The sequence below is a fragment of the Microcebus murinus genome, chromosome X (genome assembly GCF_040939455.1).
Source record: "Microcebus murinus isolate Inina chromosome X, M.murinus_Inina_mat1.0, whole genome shotgun sequence".
Lineage (NCBI taxonomy): Eukaryota > Metazoa > Chordata > Mammalia > Primates > Cheirogaleidae > Microcebus > Microcebus murinus.
The window spans coordinates 111,558,704-111,566,832 of record NC_134136.1 but is presented as its reverse complement, the minus strand read 5'-3'; the positions used below and the strand labels follow the sequence as shown (position 1 = coordinate 111,566,832).

At 37.2% G+C, this 8,129-nt stretch overlaps 1 pseudogene; it reads left to right on the top strand.

Annotated features, from left to right (window-relative positions):
* Nucleotides 1-908: 908 nt before the first annotated feature.
* LOC105855581 (protein FAM47E pseudogene) lies at nucleotides 909-2,300 on the top strand (annotated as a pseudogene).
* Nucleotides 2,301-8,129: the final 5,829 nt, after the last annotated feature.

Here is an 8,129-nt window from a genome sequence, read left to right as displayed (position 1 = left end):
GGATGGCAAGCATGTGAACAGATGTTCAACACCAAAAGTCATTAGGGAAATGCAAATTAAAACCACAATGAGATACCACTACACACCTATTAGAATAGCCAAAATTAAAATGACCACCTACTCCAGTGTTGGTGAGTATGTGAAGGAATTGCAATTCTCATACACTGTAGAAGGAATATAAAAGAGTACAACCATGTGGTCAGAGGATACAAAATTTCAGTTAGATAAGAGGAATAACTTAAAGAGATCTATTATACAACATGGTGACTATAGTTAATAACAATATATTGTATTCTTGAAAAATGCTGAGAGAGTGGGCAAGTGTTCTCACCATTAAAAAGATAACCATATGAGGCAATACGTATATTAATTATCTAGATTTATTCATTCCACAATGTACATATACTTCAAACATCATATTTACATGATGTTTGACATGTATATATTAACACATACAATTTTATCTGTCAATTTTTAAAAAAAAAATTAAAAATAGTACAATCCGTTTGGAAAAACTTGTTTTCTTAAAAATGTTAAACATACACCTATCATAAGATCCCACCATTGGACTCCTAACTAAAATTTACCCAAGACAAATGAAAATATGTGTGTATAAAAAGACGTGAACACAAATGTTCACAGAAGCTTTATTTGTAATAGTCCAAAATGGGAAATAGCCCAAATGTACATCAAAAAGCATATGTTTAAGTAAATGGTGTTATGTCCATACAATGGACAACAAAATGGAATGAGCTGGGCTGAGGGTTCCGAAGCAACCCATCCCCTGGCCTTGAGAATCTGGCCACGCCTCCGGGAACAATTCCAGCGGTGTGTGGTTCCTGGTCTCCTAGCGACCCCAGTGGCTGCACAAGAACAAACTATTGAATCTCCAGCTGTGGCCCGGGAGCTAGGGCCAGGATGGCCGACCAGAGGCGGGTGTTCCGGCCCTGGGTGCTGGAGCCGATGCCCCTGGGCATGAACTGCAAGCCTTGGTACCTCGACAAACTACCTTCCAAGTGTTTCGCAAAGCACAAGAACAGGCTTCTGAAGTTCCCCACCTCCCTGAATGGCCGGCGGTGGATATTTGTGAAAGAAGGGCTGGACGACTTCAGGAAAGGCTGTCCACCTTGTGATGGTCTAATCACTCGTGGCCCTAAGGAGGCCTTTCTCCCCCTAATTTCTCACAGAGTTCCTCAACCTGCCACAAGAACGAGTCAGAGAAAGCTGTCTAAGGATGCAGGCCTGTTTTCCAGGCTCTCGCGAGCCCAGCAAGCAAGGAAGGCATTCGTAGAGGACGTAGAAGCCAGCCTGACTCAGCATCCCTTGGCCCTCTACCCGAATCTGGAAGAATATCTACCTGCAGATCTCTTACTAAAGGTGCTGGAAGTGCTGGATCCTGAGAGGAAGCTGGAGGATACATGGGCTTATTGTGAGGGCAAAAGGAAAAGAACCAGGGAACCCATGAAGCCTTGTAAACATTATTCTAGGAAAGCCTTCCTGGGACCTCCCAGGACTCCCGCGACCCATCCAGAAGATTTGCTTCAGGAAGAGACGCCAACCACAGCAGATGTTTTCGGTGATCCTCCTCATGATGGTAGAAAGCTACCGAGAAGAATCCATAACTTCTGCAAATGGGTTGCTACTTTTGGAATCTTGGGCATTGATGAAGAGTTCATCCTGAAACTGTTTGACTTTGGCAGTGAGTGCAAACCAACCTATGAAGACCTACACATGAAGAAGGTTAACGAGGTTCCTTCAGAGCTAAAGTACAGCGATAAGCTAACGGAATCGGAGGAGGTAAAATTCTCCATAGAGGAACTAGACATCGAGAGGAAACTCCAGAAACCACCGAATCCTTATAAACCCAACTGGGTGAAGATGAGGTATGGCGCATGGTACCTGAAGCCTAAGTTGTGGAAAAAGTTAATAAATGATGAACCTTTGATTGACCCCAAGGTCTTACTTGAAGCTGAAGCAAGAGCTCGTGAACCGGACATTATTGACGACCTTTATGGAACAATTGCCTTTAAGGATTTTATTCTAAGCAAGGGCTACAGGATGCCAGACATCCTTGAGAAGTTGTTTCTCAGGAAGGGATGGAAATATGATTCTGTTAAGACTCCTATGGAAAGAGTAATGAAAACTCACGCAATTGTAGATGATCCATGTGAAGATTGTTAGATAGTTTTCTATGCACTACTTAATTGGCTATTTCTTTCTTTCATTTTAAACAATCAGAGTGTATGGTGAGTATCCCATCATGAATGTATAACTTGGGCAACATCTGTAAATTCAACACCTAATGCTTATAAACATTTCTCAGTGAACTTCTGCTTCAGATTCATCAGTATTTTATGTATATCAACTATGATAAAAATATTTATATATACTCTTCACATTTTTGTAGCATCATGAACATTACATCATTTAATTAATCATTTACTTAAAAAATAAAAGCAGAATTACTCTTAAAAAAGAAGTGATCTAGATCTAGTGATGTCAGCTAACACATGGGATAATTCTCAAAATAATCATGCTGAAAGGAAACTTGTATAGCTCCACCTATATTAATATTGTAATGAAATAATTAATACAATTATTTTGTTAAGCAAAACTTGTAATCTATAGCCAAAATAATGTTAGTCCACTTTTTCTTGCACTTTGGTTTTTATTTTTCTCAGATTTTTATTTTTATTTTTATTTTATTTTTCAAAGATTTTCAAATCTTTAAAGATTTGTTTTGAGTTCTTTTTTGTGTTTCCAACCTTATTATTTATCTATTTATTTATCTTTAAAGCACAGTGCCTTCCATGGATTTATTCAGTCATTCTTTTTGTATGTGTATGGTGAGAACACTTAAGATCTACCCTCAAGGATACAATACAGTATTGTTCACTATAGTCACATTGTTGTGTGTTAGTTCTCCAGAACTTATTCATCTTGCATAACTGGAACTTATGTCTTGACCAATATCTTCACATTTTCCGCTCCCCACACTGCCTGACAACCACCATTGTGCTCTGCTTCTATGAGTCTGACTATTTTTAGATTCCACGTATAAGTGAGATCATGTAGTGTTTGTTTTTTTGTGTGTCTGGCCTGTTGCACTTAGCATAATGTCCTCTGGATTCATCCACAATGTCATAAAATGACAGTATAACCTTGTTTTTGTAAGACTCAATAATATTTCAATGTGTATATATACAACATTTCTTTATTCATTTATCTCCTGATGGACATTTAGGTTGTTTCCATATCTTGGCTACTGAGCATAATGCTGCAGTGTACATGGGAGTGCAGATATTTATCTTTGGGATGTTGTTTCCTTTGGATATATACTCAGAGGTGGGATTACTGGATCATATGGTAGTTATATTTTTAATTTTTTGAGGGACCGCCATGCTATTTTCCATAATGATTTTCCCCATTTTCAGTCTTATCTATGGTGTGCAAGGGTTTACTTTTCTCCACATCCTTGCCAACACTTATCATTCATCTTTCTGATCATAGCCATTCTAATAGATGTGAGGTGATATCTCATTGTGGATTTGATTTGCATTTCCCTGATGATTGGTGATGTTGAGCATCTTTTCATATACCTATTGGTCATTTGTATGTCTTCTTTTGTTGTTGTTTTTAGTTCGGAATTGATTTTTTTAATCCACTAAAACAAATTACATTTAATACAATTACTGTGACATTTGCATTTATTTATTTATTGTTTGCTATTTGCCAGTTAGATTTACTTTTTAAATTTTTTTATTTCAGCATATTATGGAGGTACAAATGTTTAGATTACATATATTGCCTTTGCCCCACCCGAGTCAGAGCTTCAAATGTGTCCATCCCCCAGACGGTACACACCACATCCATTAGGTGTGTATACACTCATTCCCTCCTCCCTCTTCCATCTGCCCGACACCTGATGAATGTTATTACTATATGTGCATTTAAGTGTTGATCAGTTAAAACCAATTTGATGGTGAGTACATGTGGTGCTTGTTTTTTCATTCTTGTGATACTTCACTTAGAAGAATGGGTTCTAACTTTATCCATCATGATAGAAGAGGTGCTAGAGTGCTAGTCTCCATTGATTTTGTGGCTGAGTAGAACTACATGGCATACATATACCACATTTTATGTGTATGTCTTCTTTTAAGAAATGTTTATTCATGTTATTTGCCCATTTTAATGGGGTTTTTTTGCTATCAAGTTATATGAGTTTCTTATATATTTTCAGTATTAACCCATTATAAGATACATGGTTTGCAAATATTTTCTCCCATTCCATAAGTTGTCTTTTCACTCTGTTGATGATTTCTTTTATTGTGCAGCAGTTTTCTAATTTAATGCAATTTCATTTGTCTACTTTAGTTTTTGTTGCTATGCTTTTGGTTTCATATCCATGAATCTGAAAATTGATTTCCCTTAAGGTTTGGAAAATGTTTGGACATTATTTCTTTAAACAAAGTTTCTACCATTTGTCTCTCCATTCTTCTGAGATTTCCATAATGTATATATTTGTTTGCTTGATGATGTCCTATAAATCCCATATGTTTTCTTCACTCTTTTTCACTTTTTTCTCCACTGTTGGTCTTTGATTTCTCTTATTCTTTTTTCTTCTTGATTGAGTGTACTTTGGAAGCCATTTTATTTTTTATTTCAGTCATTATATTCTTCATCTCTAGAATTTGTTTTTTCTTATGCTTTCTATCTTTTTGTTGAACTCATTTTATTCATTATTGTTTTCCTGATATCATTGAGTTGTCTGTGTTCTCTCTTGCTGAGCTTCTTTAAAACCATTATTTTGAATCCTTTGTCAGAAAATTAATAGATCTCAATTTCTTTGTGGTCCAGTTACTACAAAATTATTTTGCTTCTTTGGTGTTATCTTCCCTTTATTTTTCACATTCCTAGTATCCTTGTGTTGATGTCTGCACATTTGAAGGAGGAGTCACCTCTTCTGTACTTTATAGACTGAATTCAGTCAGAAAATATCTTTATCTATGTGCCAGTGTAAGGGTGCCAGCTGGGTGGTGTGCAGCAGCGTAGATGCCAGTCAGTTGAGGATATCAGCAAAGAGTACAGGGGTCTTTGGTGAGCCAAAGTTGTGAGTGTCTGCAGTAGTAGCAATAGCTTTTGTAGTCCTTCTATTTTTCTTTTCCCCTATAGGGAGAAGTCACAACTGAGGACCCTCTTGGAACTGGGATATGGGCATGCATGGAGCCAGAGTCCGAGATGCAGGCATACCTGTGCTAATTTCTGGGGCTCAGGAATGAGTAGAACATTGGTGGTGCTGGGGTCTGGGGCATGGAATTGCTAGCAATGATGACATCAGTGCCTGGGCATGCATGTGATGGAGCTGAGGTGGCATGGAGACATTGTTAGCTCATGCTCTATGGACTCTAGCAAGCTCCATCGTCTGGGGTCAGGATTGGTAAATATTGCAATGGTCCTTAGTAGTGGAGCATCCTCTCCTTTTCTCCCATGGTTGGGGGAGGTCATGGACAAAGGAATCCCCCTTGGTGCTGAAATGTGTCAGACTGGGGGATGAGGTAATAGCAGTAAAATGCTTCCTACACTTTTCTATGTTGTCACCCTCAGTTTTTGTGCTCCATTTCATTGCTGCATCTTCTTTATTGTACTCTGGAGCTCTCCCAGAGCTGTTTTTTGTCAGTGGGTAGTGGTTTAATCATTGATTCTGTAGAGAGATTGACATTGGGACCACTTCCTCAAAGTTATCCCTATTTAATGAAATTGTTATCTCACCTTTCAGGTTTGCATCAAGCTCTAAAATCAGATTGAAAACTACTTACCAAAATTTTAGCTTAAACTTTAGTTACGCTATTTCATATTACCTCCTGGTTGACTATATATTTTAAATTTCACTATATTGATAAAAATTTACCACAAATGACAGTGGTGCAGGTGCAGAATAGCAAGGAGCTACAAGTCCCTGACAAATCTAGTATGCACAATAGGCCTATATGAGCAAAGCTACACAGTACTACACCAAAATGTTTGTACCTCCATGATTTCTTGAAATAAAAAAAATATCTTCACATATCTATTAAAGTGCAATTAATTTTTGCATTTCATGAATAGAAATTTAAAATTAACTTATAAATTTAAATTAAGAAATCAAACAATTTCTTTATATTTCCAAAATAACAGGTAAAACTGTCTGAGGTAAAATTTTTGCTTGAGAGATTTGTAGCACAGATTTAAAGTCCACTTCTGTTTCTAGTATTGAAGGAAACCATCTGCAAATGGAAATATATTTATATATTTTATTCTAGTGAAGGGATATTTATCTGTTTATGTAAAAATTTTCTGTTTGTAGTGAAGCTTTCTGTGGGCACTGTGTGTCTGAAGAATCAGGTCTTTTCTGTGTAATTTTCCCTAGAATTTCTCTCCAAATCAATCATCATAAACTTAAGTCGATGTCACCACTATATCTTAATGTATTTCTGCAATGGTTTCCAAAATAGTTTTTCTTCTCCTTGAGTATATTTTTCTAACATACAAATCTGGTCAATTCACACCCTTGTTAATTTTCCAGGCTCATCTGAACTTACCTATATGCATAAACACGCACACACAGTGACACACGTGCTCCTACACTCTAGACTTCATTCAATATGTCTTTTCTTACCTCTGTGTCTTTGTGCATGATCTTCCCTATTTTTAGGACTTTACTTGGGCCATGTGATTCTATTTCTGTGCTCTCCCCACCAAGGCCAATTTTATGATTAGTTTTATTAAGATCTTATATTTTCAGACAAGGACACTCATTTTTCAGTTGCTTTCTGCTGAAGAACTTATTTTACTTTCCTAAAGAAATGAATAATTGATGTCTTCAAAATTTGGGAAATTCCATTACGTATTAATATATACCTCAGAGAGGCCAGTTCTATCTGTTTTCTCTGGTTCTCCATTGAAGTCTTGTGCTTCACACAGCAGCATTCACCCTTACACGTTCAATGTTTACTTTCTTTGAACAGGAGACAGATCTGACAGAAGTCACGCTGAGCTTCTATATTTCATAGTCAATTTTTCACTTTTTAATTATTTTATGTGATGCAGATATTACCTGAGTTATAAGTGATACTCAACGTGTTTCCCTTCCCCATCCCATTCACTCTGTCTCACATCTGTATCTCTTAAACTGACAACTCCCTTTAAAACTCCTTTGTTTAACCTGCTTCTATTCATACTATAGCTTTTGACTCAGATTCGGTATCCTTTAATAAGCAGTCTACAAGATCCAAAATTGGGTTTTGGGCCTTTTTTATATATTAATACAAGCTATTCTGTATTCACTCCATGCAATACCTGCAAGGGGTTCTCCATGGGCTCAAATAGTAAATTTGCCTTGCAGAAAGCAATTGACCACACTTGGCCTTGGATTCACCTAACAAATATAGGTCAAGAAACACAACATGTCAGCAGTTAGGTGTGCCTTTTATATTAAAGTGCATACAGTACTATAGGTGCTAGTCTTTGTCCTCAACAAGTAAAAATTCAACTATGAAGCTGAATTTGATTTGAATTTATTGAGAATAGTGCTGTAATAAACATGGGAGTGCAGATCTTTTGTGATATGCTGATTTCCTTTCTTTTGGATGTGTACCCAGCAGTGGGATTGCTGGGTCATTAGGTATTTCTATTTTCTCTTTTTAAAAATTTCAGATTATTATGGGGGTACAAACATTTGGTTACATGTATTGCCATTGTACTACCCAAGTCAGAGCTACAAGTGTGCCCATCATCCCCCAGACAGTGCACACTGCTCGTATTAGTTGTGAATTTACCCATCCCCTCCACCTCTCCCACCTTCCTGACACCTGATGAATATTACTTCCATGTGTGTACCTAAGTGTTGATCAGTTAGTACCAATTTGATGGTGAGGACACGTGGTACTTGTTTTTTCCATTCTTGTGATACTTCACTTTGAAGAATGAGTTCTAGCTCCATCCAGGATAATGCAAGACCTGCTGGTTCATCATTGTTTTTTTTTTGTTTTTTTTTTTTTTTTTTGAGACAGAGTCTCGCTTTTGTTGTCCAGGCTAGAGTGAGTGCCGTGGCGTCAGCCTAGCTCACAGCAACCTCAAACTCCTGGGCTTGA